Source organism: Pinus tabuliformis, chromosome J (genome assembly GCF_031772625.1).
Source record: "Pinus tabuliformis cultivar Carrire ecotype Pingquan chromosome J, CPIR1, whole genome shotgun sequence".
Taxonomy (NCBI): Eukaryota; Viridiplantae; Streptophyta; class Pinopsida; order Pinales; family Pinaceae; genus Pinus; species Pinus tabuliformis.
In genome coordinates, this window is record NC_142295.1 from 813456199 (window position 1) to 813469930 (window position 13732).

Sequence of the window (13732 nt, forward strand, 5' to 3'; positions counted from 1 at the left end):
TGTGATTTTGCCGAAGATTATCTTATAATATTAATTTTCTATTTAAAATATAATTTATATTTAAAAAAAAAAACGTATTTCCGAAAAAAACAAACTAAAAGACTTACACATCTCTTCTACACAATATAAAATAAACCTCTACTCAATCAACATTAAATGTATGGTATACTCTTCCTGGAAAATAAAATGGGAATTAGTGACCACTATCAGCTTGTCCCGATCAAACGTATATTTTGGATATATATATGGAATGGGTGAGGACAAAAGTCGATATCTATAATATGTATATCATATGCAACTTAGATAAAAATATGTATAATGGGTAGAGAAAGATAAAAACATTTGTATGTATAGAATTTATAATTTACATAAAAATATTTAATAGATGTATCTATTTTATAATAAAGTCTTCATATTTTTAATAATTAACGAGAAACAGATTCCAAAAATCACTTTAATCGCCACCGTGAAGGACGCTCCTTGTGAGCCGGATTCGATTTGACTTTGGCTTCTGAGCCCCGGAACCATGGCTTCACGAGAAATAATATTGGCAATATGGCCTTTTAGCCGATATTTCACACTGGAACGTGACAACATAGTGGAATATTATTTTTCTTCTACACTATCAAACCGTTGATTTGTCGGCTTGGTAAATCTGTATATCGGTCAAAGTTGGAAAATCAAATTAATGCCTGTTCAGTCGTTGCACATTTTGCCGTAAAAGCTGGAAAATCAAATCAAATTAATGCCTCTTTAGCCGTGACACAGTTTGCCGTAAAGGTTGGACAATCAAAATCATTGACCGAAGACCAGACACCTCGTGACATATTTCGCCATCAAATTGCAATAAGCGCGCCGCACAGCGAAACCTGTGTAGAAGACACATGCATGCAGAAAAGGCAGATTTATCTATGAGGCTGTTTTGCCATATCCTTATTTAGTGCCGCGGGTTCAATCTTAAATTTTGCGATCAGGGATTTTTAAATTATACGTGGGAAATTTGTGATTAGGTTTATAAGTTTGTTTATTTTGGAATATAATTTTGATAATTATATTTTAATTAGTTTGGTGGGTTTGTTTGATTTATTGAGTTTAAGTGTCTTATTAATGGGAGATTATTTGATCAATTATTTTCCACGTTTTTAGGATTAGATTTTGATAATATGTATGAGAAATGATCACTATTAATAATTATTTTATACATAGTAGGTATTTAACTTGTATGTTTATCTAGATAGTAAGATAATTGTATAAAGGGTTGAATTGCTCTGGTATTTTATGGATTCTAGTAGATAGCTAACTCTATACATTCATTTTGTAAAGTGACCCATTCTATAGGACAGAGTCACTACGCTCTGCAACTATGGGTAGAAGGCGGATGGTGGGTATTTAACTTGTATGCTTATTTAGATAGTAAGATAATTGTATGAAGCGCTAAATCGTTCTAGTGTTTTATGGATTCTAGTAGATAGCTAACTCTACACATTCAATTTGTAATTAATCAATAGATCTCAGACATTTTGGATATGTTATGGATGATGATAGTATAATCACTTACTACAACTATGTACTACAACCTAATAAAATTTGTTCATATTTAGTATATGCTTATCCAGCCTATGTTAAGATCTAAGCTATTATATCTTAGAGCTTGATAGATCCAAGCTTAAGATGAATTTAGCTTAAGTATTTGATAGTTTTCTCTTATCTACAACCAAACTTATATCTATGAGAATGATACATTACACAAGTGGTACTTTTCCATTTAGATTTCTCTCTCTCACTATCTAAAATATTTTAAATTCCTTCCCTATTTACCAAACATGCCCACCCCAAGCCATCCATAACCACATAAATACCACTAGAAGTTGTGACCATTAGTCACTACAACTTTAGGTTTATAGTTGACAGTGAAGGGTTATGACACCATTTTCCAATGTCTTTGTCAAATGTAATAACCATACTCCATTAAATAAAATTATCTTGCATTATCCTGATTTCTTGTTTGATTAAAAAGAAAAATAGAATTTTAATTATTTTGATGGGTTGAATTTTTGTGTTTCCCTTCGCAAATTTTGTCAAATTTGGATTTCAATATCATTCATCATTGACATCAAACAAATAAACAAAAACTTGTATAACAACACATTATTATAAAAAAATCAAGAACAATAGGTAATTCATTGTACATGTCTAAAATTGTGTACCAATATTCAAAATTCGCCCAATTGGACATATTTTAATACATAACACATCATGCCCAAGAAACATAATGATACCACATTCTTATAGTGGAAATTAATTCCATGTCATGAATTAGTGGAAATTAATGCCCAAGAAACATAATGATACCATATTCTTATAGGCATGATGTAATGATACATCATGCCTAAGGTACATAATGGGTCCGTGGTGGAACATCACCACTCTCAACACTACAAGGCATATCTCTAAATATGGCCTTACTCTTCTTGGGGCTTGAGAAAACCTAAGTCTTCTTATATCAAGAAGCTACAAACTCTTCTAGAAAGTAGAAAGGAAACAATATTCATATTTTTTATTTTCAAAAATTTTAAGAGTTAAAATAATTACAAAATGTAAATAGAATTTATTATAATGAAAAACAAAATAGAAGACACCACTGGTCTTGATGATGTTCCCCTCATTTCTAACCCAATCCTCTCCACAATGCCTCCTTGAAACAATTACTAGAATCAACTAATGAAAAATTGAAACTACCAAAATCCAATTCTATATATGCTAGATAAGAATTTCATAACTAATGATGTCATTGTGAATATCATAAACAATGGTGGAAATTCAAGTGTAACCTCGAAAATATGCTATGAGGCAACAATTGGGGATGTGATAGAAGTAGATGCAATAACAATAGATGTAACAATTTTAGATGCAATGGCAGTTGCAACATGTGGTTTGTAGAAAATGTGTGTAGTACAAATAAATGTAGCGATACTATAAGGTGAATTTAAAATGGAGGTGCAAGTGAGTGGCAATTAAATATAATAAGCGAAGAAAGCAAAATATAAAGGGATGAGGTTGGGTGACTACAAAAAAGATCCACCCTACTATGTGGGATTTATAGAGAAGGTGTGGGATGAATGGAGATAGGTGGTCATGGTGAATGAAAGGAGGTTAATGGTGCCTGTAAAAATGCTTCTAATATTCTAGATTACTACAAAACCATGAAAAATTATAAAACATGAAAAAAATCACATTAAAACCATATTTAACTCAACACATAAAGTTGAGTATCAGGTTATTTGTTGACCTCAAGTAGAAATAGTTTATCCGTTTCTTTTTTTGTAACATATAGAAATACGACATCATAATTGATTTATCATAAATATTTTTGATATTTTCAAAACAAAAGATATAAAAATATTCCTCCCAAACCAATGTTTCTTCAATTTTAGTATTTACCCATGATGAAAAGTAATTATGTAGGAAACAAAATATATTCACATTGTAATAATTACGCCCAATTCAACCATTACCATATATCCAGATTTTTGTAGGGATACCCTTCTCAAATTAGATTTAATGCAAATCTTAAGTAAAGAGAAGATTTACTAAATCTATTATATCGTATATGAAGATATGACCCACTTATAGCCATAGTAGGGTGGTCTACCATCAATTGTCAATGGAATAGCCATGGTTTAAATCCATAACCATGATAGTTTAATTCATGATGTATGAAACCACAAGGAAATGCTTGAAAATGAGACAACGAAATTATAAAATGAGAAAATGTGTTCATCACCACTTAACTCCTTTGAAATATTTAGCAAGCCCAAATCAACAAGGTTTCTTATGGACAATGATATGTGTGGAGACTAAAACATTCAAGATTTCCCACCTTTTTATATGATTGATATGAAATAAATGTGCCATCATCCTTCCTCCTACCAAAATGATAATTTTTCCATGATAAACTACATCGAAACAACACCAAACACTAAAAAAACTAGAGGAAAACACCATGTAGAATGAAAAGAGGAAGATTAATTTAAAAAATAAGGTTCAGGCAATGAAATATTAAGAGAAATATTTGTAAAAGAAAACATAATTCTCAAAAAAAGAGGTGTCGATTAGCACACAATGTTTTTGAGATGACTCGCACATCTAAATTAGTAAGCTCCCCCATGTGCAAGGAAGAAGTGAGGAGATGAAATGAATTTGTTGTTTCCAACTTTCTTGAGATGAGTGGCATGGAATAAATGAGATGCCACCCTCACATATATCAAAATGATGGGGTTTCCAATACAAGCCATTAGGAAGGAAGATGAAATGTTAAATGGAAGAAAAAGAAAACACCATGCAAAATAAGAAGAGGAATATGGAGGTGAACAACAAGGTGGAAAAAATGAAACCATGAAGGGGCACCTGTTAAAATAGCACCAAAATATTCAAATAAGGAGATTTGTTTACCGCTACCTAATTATTTTTAGTTGAATTAAGAGTACCCATATTGGTAGGCTTTCCCAAATGTAAATTAGAAGTGAGGATACCAAATATATTTGGGGTTTCCCACTTCTTGAGATGAATGACATGTGATAAAAAATAAAAAAAAATTTACCATCCTTATACCTACAAAAGTTATGGGGTTTTGAAGGTGATTTGTAATACATGAAGAACAAACACTCAATGAAACACAAGGAAAATGCCATGGGGAATAGGAAGAGGGAGACAAAAGAAAGAAGCAAGGTGGAAGGAACAAAACTAGGCATGCTTGGTAAAATGACAACAAAGTTATCAAATAAGTAGACGACTTGGTCACCATTTGAAATTTTTGAGGATACTTAGAAGCCAAAATTTCCAAATAGGCATGTGCCCAAGGAAGAGATCTGAATACCAAATGACTTTAGGGTTTCCCACTTCCTTCACATGATAGACATGTAATAAATGAGAAACCATGATTACACCTACTAAAATTTAGATGGAATTTCCAAGACAAACTACAATGCAATGAGAAGAAATAGCACATGAATAATAAGGAAAAAAATTGGGTTGAATGAGAAGATGAATATAAAGGTGAATGACAAATTGGAGGCAATAAAATCATAAGGCAACACTTGGAAAAAAAACAACAAAATTGTTATATAAGAAAATGCCTTGGTCACCACTTCACTCTTTTGAGATGAATTTCAAGCTCAATTGGCAATACCATTTGTGGATAAGGAGGAATTGGGGATACCAAATGAATTTGTGTTTCCCACTTCCTTGAGATGAGTTTCATTGGTAAATGAACTTCCATCCCTACAACTATAAACAGTATGGGGTTTCCAGGACAATGCTCAAGGCAAGAAGATGAAACAATAAATAAAACGAAAGGAAAACACCATACAAAATGGAAATATGAAGACAAAGATGAAGAATAAGGTGTAGGAAACCAAACCACAAGGGATCACCTAGTAAAATGGCAATAAAAATGTAAAATAAGAAGAGTTACTAGTGATCACCTAATTTTGTTTTGTGACAAATTGTGAACCCAAATTGGTAATCTAAACCACGTGTAGGGAAGAAGTGAGGAGACCAAATTAATTTGGGATGTTCCATTTCCATGAGATAAATGGAATAAGTACATTGTCATCCTTACACCTACCAAAAAGGTGGGATTTCTAAGACAATCCACAAGACAAGAAGAATAAACACTAAAGGAAACAAAAGGAAAATGTCATGTGGAATGAAAAGAGGAATACGAAGGTGAACAACAAGGTGGAGGTAATGAAATCACATCCAAGAATTTAGTAAAAGGAGAACTAAATTACCAAATGAGGAGAGGTATTGGTAACCATTTATTTTTTTAGATAAATTTCAAACCCAAATTGGAGATCCCACGTGAGCATAAGGAAGAAGTAAGGAAACAAAAAAAAATTAGGGTTTCACACTTCCTTGGTGTGAGTAGCATAGACTAAGTGAACCATTGTCATTACACCTACGAAAAAGACATGATTTCCAAGACAAGTTACAAGAAAAGAAGATCAAACATTAAATAACACAGAAAGAAAATCCCATGTACAATGGAAACATGAATATGAAGGGGAAGAATAAGGTGGAGGAAAAAAAAAACATTAAGGAGCATTTGTAAAAAGAAAACATAATTGTTAAATAAGGAGTGGTATTGATCACCACTTAAATTTTTTGTGATGTTCTTTGTTATTTGAAACAAAATATTCAAAAAATATAGATGGGATATGGTCATTGAAAGCACATAAACAACTAAATATAGATAAAAATATAGTCGTGAAAAGCTAATTAATAGAAATACATCTAGAAATTAATAACAATAAGAAAATATCTATTAATAATCAAATTGTATATAATATTCACTTTCCTATTCAAGAGGAAAACCTCAATAAGAGTAGAACTATAAGTATAGTAATATTTACTTCAAAACTAACTACATGCCTTATAACTTTTACTTAATGAAAATTCTAACCACCCAATAAGCCTCCATGAACGAGGCTTCAACTTCTAATTAATGGACCATATTTAATGGAACCACTTATATTTACCGAATTCATGCTTTGCGATCTGATGGGACCTTTTTTGTAAGAGACTTCCCTAAGTCTGCTAATAGATCTAATTTCTTCTGAAATTAAATGCGATATGAGGCTTAAACTTACCTACTTACATGGCTTTTAAACAAATAAAATTTGAACATTTACATTATAATCAACATAAATTAAGGTGAATATTTCATTCTAATTAACTTTACAAGAGTAGCCTATGGAAGAATACCTGTACCAGTGGCTAATGGAGATACCTCTATCTTGCTGCTCCTGCTGAACGCTCCTCTTGACGGACCCAACCGGATTTACCTCCCAGCCAACTAGGAAATAATCCCTAGCCCAGGAAACCTCCACAGGTTCCCTAGCCCTCCAAGCCCAAGTCCAACCAGATGTAGTGTGTGTGTCCAAATGAAAGATTCAGACCAAGATAACAATACTTCCCTCCTCTCAACAACCCAAGAAACCTCCACAGGTTCCTAAGGTTCCCAAAAACACAACAAGTCCAAACAATCACAACCAACCCCACAATCCTAAGCAAGACCCAACCTCCCCTTTTCTCCCTTCCCCCTTCCCTTTTATACCCTCCTTCCCTTCTCCATCTCAACCACCTCTCATTAATGTCATTAACTTCTCATCCATCCTTACAATTGACTTCTCTTCTCCCAAGTAAGCTGGGATTACATTTGGAAATGTGACATGAATATAAAATTGAGAATTTAATGGGAAAGGACCATGTCTTCTCCCAAGTAAATCTGAAAAGTACATTTGGGAATGTGAGGTGAATATATATATTGATAATTAAATGGAGAGGACTATGTCTTCTCCCAAGTAAATGTGAGGGTACATTGGGGAATGTGAGATGTAATTACATGGAGAGGACCATGTCTTCTCCTTAGTAATGTGAGGGTATATTGGGGAATGTGAAATGAATATATATATTGATAATGAGATGGAGAGGACTATGTCTTCTCCCAAGTAAATATGAGGGTACATTGGGGAATGTGAGATGTAATTACATGGAGAGGACCATGTCTTCTCCTTAGTAAATGTGAGGGTACATTGGGGAATGTGAGATGTAATTACATATATTTTTGAAATAATGGAAGGAGACCATATCCTACCTAATATTCAATTTGAGGAGGTAAGTGGGGAATTTGAATAATGGAAATCATGAATTTTATATTAAACCAATATTTCTCAATATTTTCAGATAATGTAAACATTAACAAAATTTGTAGGATAAGATTTAAGTGGGGCATTACATACACCCCTCCTTCAGAAAACTTCGTCTCGAAGTTAGAATGAAAAGATACAAGGAGTTTGAAAACATAGAAAATTAGAGAGTGTTATAGCAATAAAATTTGATAAGTCAGACAATGACATTACTTCCCATCAAGAGTCTCCAACTGATCTATATCCTCCTATCCATCCTGACCTACTTCCGTCCCCACCCTATCCGTCCTCTGCTGCTTTATCAGTGGCAACGGCCATACTAACCACTGATAAAACTGACATGGTGGAAGCGTCGAATACATCGACCTAACTTCCCCAGCAGGCAACTGGCAATCGTCATCACACGTCTAGGGGAGCGTGTCCACCACTGCCCTCCCACGATTCTAGGTTTCGGAGGATACACGGTGGGAAATGCCTCCACCCCTCCTTCAGAACTAGGGTCAATGCCTTAACACAAACCACACTATAGCACTGGTTGGACTTGTCATCGAATAATCCAGTCAGGTCGTCTTGCCACCTATCATTTGCATTTTACTCATGTCATAAGAGTGCATATCAAGTAGATACCAAATGTAATAGAACAATGTACATCATACCTTTCCTCATTGGTTGTCTCGACCTTCTCCAATGGAATAGTAGATCTTGGTTATCATTCAGTTCTTTCCAATCTGTAGTTTAGTTCTCATCCATGCATATATATAACCACAAAATAGATATAGATACATGATCTTAAACATCATGTTTATTAGGCCCACTGTCCACATGTCAATTTTTGTTGTTCATACTGGAAATAAATCTTACATTAGATAAATCATAATTTCACTAAGTCATTGATTAGATAAATCATATCTATATAAGCCTATATGATGCAACAATAACTTTGACAAGTCATGCACTAGATAAATTGTAAGCAAGTAAGTCATACATTTGGTCATACATCCAATATTTCCATCATTAATACCAAATCCATCAATTGATTTTCACGTGTCCAACCAAATGTATATAATGTTCATAAATAACATGGAACTACAAAATAGAACCTTAACATAGGTGGCTATCTATGTTAAAATGGGCATCATAAACGCTCATGTGACATCCTTGTGGAACCCCTTAATAACAATTAGAGTTGAAACAGATTTAACTGTCCGTCATGGAAAATAGCATTTGAACCCGGATATGCTATAAGGTGGTACCAAAACCAAAATAATGGCAAGCAACGGATTCGTGCACTATCAATTCCACTAGAAGGTGCTAGTATAAGTTTCATGCATATAATTTCTTTAATACCTTAGTGAATATAAAAGTCCCACTCTTCCAATTTGTTGGTTTTTTTCATCTTCCAACCCAATTAGTTAATCTTGACAATAAAAGACTCAAAACTTCAGAAATTGTTTCCAGCATGATTTTCATACTCTTTTTTTTTGTAATTTGAGAGAAATGTCCTTTACATATCAAAGGTTCAATTTTTTATTTATTTATTTATTTATTTTTTAATCATTGTTTACTAGTACTAAAACAATTTCATGATATATAATGAAGCTCACAATATGAGCCGTCAAATGAGAAATAATTAAACAAATGGAATAATTGCCTATATTAAAGATGTTTTTAAAGTAGAGTTGATTTTGAAATTTTTGTGTTTATATTTATATAATAATAAGCCATGTTTCCAAACAACTAAGAGGTTACATGGTTATTTTAATGCAAGAACCAAGAAGATATTAGCATAAACTGAACATAAACGGATTTTTGGAATAAGATCAATATGATTCCACAATATTCACCATCCAACAAATCTATGCATTTTATGCATATTAATGTTTGTGGAGAAGAGAAGATGAATTTATAAAATCTTCACCCTAATATGATGCATGGCCACAACACATAACTTATACAATATCACTAAGATACCGCAGTACATAAATGCCGCTGACAAGAGATGACACTTAATTTCATAAGGTTAAAATTTGATTTGATAAAACTAAGGTCCAAGAATCAATGTTGTTTTGTTCAAACTATAAATGACACCCTTGTAACACGTACCACATGAAAAATAAATGAATATTGCATATTTATTATTAAAAAAAAACAGACTAGTCAATTGGTTAGGCATTTTGATTAGGAGAACCAGCATTGGCATTCAAATCCCACAAAAAAAAACAGTCAGTTTTCATTATATTTTGGACACTGCCCTCTTTCAATCCTCTCTTTATTTATGTTCATGTGACTAAGGCCTCAAAAAAAAAGGAGCTAAGAATTGTACATCAAGCAACAATTTGTGTCCAAATACAAACAAAAACTGCATCATCTTGATGCCCTCGGATACTCTTTCTTGTGTGAGCCTCCTATTCAGGGGCTTTTATTAAAAGCTTTCCTAAAGCATCATATTCTTGTCATATCTTCTACAGTCAACTTTGTCTCTCTGCATAATTCTCAAAAATGTTGTACAAGGGAAAACGGCTATAGGCTGCCATGTGACAAGAGCACCCCTCTCCAGTGTGGTAGGTGCCTTTATAATATTGTATAAGGGCATGGGTTGTTTGGAATTATTCTCATCATTCCGTTCATACTTCCTATGCTGCATAACAATGTTTTGCTTCCATTAGTACTTAGCTGAACAACCAGTGAGTGGGATGATTTTCATTTCGTTCTTGAAAATAAGCAAATAAATTTGAACTCAACCAGGGTAAACTGGTCGTTGGAAGTGACACTCACCCAAAACAATGAGATCCCTTAGAAAGGAAAAACATTTAATTTTATCTTTTCACATTACATCAAGGAATTATTCCAATTCAAACAACCAACTTTGGAGATTAGTATTCCATGATAAATACAAACACTATAATATTGTTGGATATAATTTCCTCATCATAATCCAGATCTCTCCTGGTTAACGAAAGTCAGGGTTTTCCTGGTATTCAGATGTTCAAGGATACCTAGGTGAATATCTAATGTACACGATTGCAAATGGACAACAGCATGATTGGAGATTTCCTTTTGATGAAGCAGGGATTTAAAATGCATTTGAGTATCGTTGAACAAGCAGTCACACCTTGCTTACAAAAGTGAAAGAACAGGTAAATAAAATCTTACGACCTTAAAAACCGCTTTTACAGTTCCAATAATGATATATTTGAAGAAAACTGTAAAATGTTCCAAGTTACAAAAATATGAGACACCAAAGCCCATGTTGATCATCTTCCACCAGAGAGTTCGATTGCATCCTGGTTATATACAGAATCCTCAGCCCACTCAAACCTTCGAGGCATTAGTTCATATTCTTGTTGACGAATGACTTCAACCTGCTGCCACTCTTCCCAACGTTCATCCAAACCCTCTCCTTCCAACATGCGCACAACTTCTGTCATTTTGGGTCGATCTTCCGGTGAGGTCTATGTGCACAACAATGCTACCTGAATCATTGCCTCAACTTCTTTAACATCATTGTTCTGCTTTAGGTTTGCATCTACAATAGCATCTAATTTTTTCTCTCTTTGTAACTTCTTAACATGATCCAATAATAGAATGTCATCCTCTTCCTCGAGACGTGAAAAATCTATAGCACGTTGTCTAGTGACAAGCTCCAAAAGAGTAATACCATAACCAAACACATCTGTCCTCTCTGAGGATCTTCCAGTTGATAAGTATTCAGGAGCAATGTGACCCATGGTTCCACGGACTTGAGTTGTAACATGAGTTTTCCTAGCATCAACCAATTTCGCTAGCCCAAAATCACCAACAACAACTTCGAAGTCTTCATCTAGCAAGACATTAGCAACTTTCACATCCCGATGAATGATTTTAGGATTGTAGTGCTCACGAAGGTACTCCAAACCACGGGCTGCACCTAAGGCTACATTTTTCCGAGCAGGCCAGTCTAATGGCTTTTCTGTAGGTTTGAGCTCCCTTAGCCTGTATGCAACACTAAGGTTTTGCATATATGGATAGACTAGAAGCCGCTCTGATGGTGCAACACAAAATCCTATCAAGCGCAGAAGGTTGCGGTGGATTGCCACACTGATCATCTCAACCTCCCGTAGAAATGCTTGCTCCCCACCAGGGCTATGATAGTCAGTCAATCGTTTCACTGCAACCTTTGTATTGTCTACCAGCACTCCTTTATATACTTTGCCCGTTGTTTTAAAATATTTAGTTTTTATTTATCATTTTTCTTGTACGCACATCACCTCTAAAAGCCTCTATTGCTTTCACGTTCTGTTGTTAAATGCCTACACTTGGGTAACCCCAGTAATTTGTCCACATGGTCTAAAATAAACTAGGTGTAGAATTCAATTATTTAGTTTTGATCAACGGTTACAACGCAATAATTGCCATTGAATATTTCTACCGGATAAGAAAAAAACAGAGGCCCAGAGGCAAAGGGTAGATGTAATTCTCATAGGCATCCCTGAGGAATGCTAGATTTGGAGCAGGGCAATTTGGGTTCAGTCTAGTAATTAATGACTGGTAAAGGATAAACCAGTGACCAAAATAGGAAATCATATGGAGGTATTTCATGCATTCATACAACACAGGGCTACAGTTCAAAGATGGTTGAATTATAGTATAAATGAGCTTCCTTAAAATACAACAGGTGTAAAACTAGAAAAAGGGGATTCGGTTGAATGATATATGTAGGAAACATGAAGCAGTAATCCTGATTTTAAGTAATCGCCTCTAAAGGAAAAAGAAGTTGTACAACAAACCAGTCGAGATGAACACAAGCTCTGGCTGCAAAACTTAATGAATTGGGATTGACCTAATTGTCGATTAAAGCACTTATAGCAGTGGCCACTACGCCCCATCTCATGAGTCATTTTACTTGCACACAACACAGGCCTCAATGCCAAAATGATTGCTATATAGTGATGGAGAGGATGAATCCTTGTAATGGAGCTGGATGTAGAACTCTATCCAGTCATTACCCGCTTGCACACAAGGCATGCTAAACGCCAAATTTGGATGTACAATGTTGCACTTGAGCTTCCTTCAAACACAACAGAAAATTAAACCATCCAGGGAAATCACCAACACACTATGCATAATGGACATAAGGACAATTGCAGATGTTCCCCAACTAGATATATATATATATATATATATATATATATATCAGGTACGACAAGTTCTCTAGGTTAGGGTAGAGGGAGGTTTCAAAAAGTTCAGGATTAAAAAAAAAACAGATCTAAAGAATTGAATGTATGGAAACATAAAAAAGATTCACTTGAAAGTATACACATTACTCAGAATTTTATTTGACGTAAAATGCAGGCCTGGGAACCAACAACAAAGTAAAATGTTATGTTGTATGGATCTTAATGAAAACCCACTGAAGACAAAGAATTCAAAAGACTACAAGTTCTGGGAGATTCAAAATGAGTGATGTCCTCGACTAAGACAATTGCCAAAGCAAAAATTTGACTCTTGGGCCCATCATGAACAGAGTATTGGAAATAAAAGATTTCTTTGATGTTATCTCTTTCACTCACATCAACAGAGAGTTCAACTGAAAAACAAATTAAAAATCTTCAGAGAGTTCAACTCAAAAGTAGATTATCTCTGTGAATCACCACTTACACTGCAGGAAGAAACCTTAATCATTCAAGAATACAAGGAGGACCCTTTGTCCACTGAATCTTCTCTCCTTTTTTTATCCAAGCTGGAATCAAGGTTTTGTCGGAAACAAGAGAATTGTTTACTGTGGGACCTGCTTAAGGGCTTGCTCTGTTTTTGTTGCTGATTAACTGAAGACAGGAATGAAGGGCACTTGAACCCAATCTGCTGGGATGGATGATTGTAATACGTAGACTAAAATAAGACACGGAGTGGTTATGAAATTTGATCGTGAGCTGTAAGGTTAAGCTGATCTATATTTTGATTTCAAGCAGTGGGGCCAAGATATTTAGAGTTATACTGTTGTCTTCCTATCTGTCATGCATTTCTACAAACAGATAATCAGTGAC

At 34.3% G+C, this 13732-nt stretch overlaps 1 pseudogene; it reads right to left on the minus strand.

Moving 5' to 3' along the window:
• Positions 1 to 10875: 10875 nt before the first annotated feature.
• Positions 10876 to 11896, minus strand: LOC149229188 (LRR receptor kinase SERK2 pseudogene; annotated as a pseudogene).
• Between the last annotated feature and the right edge of the window lie 1836 nt (positions 11897 to 13732).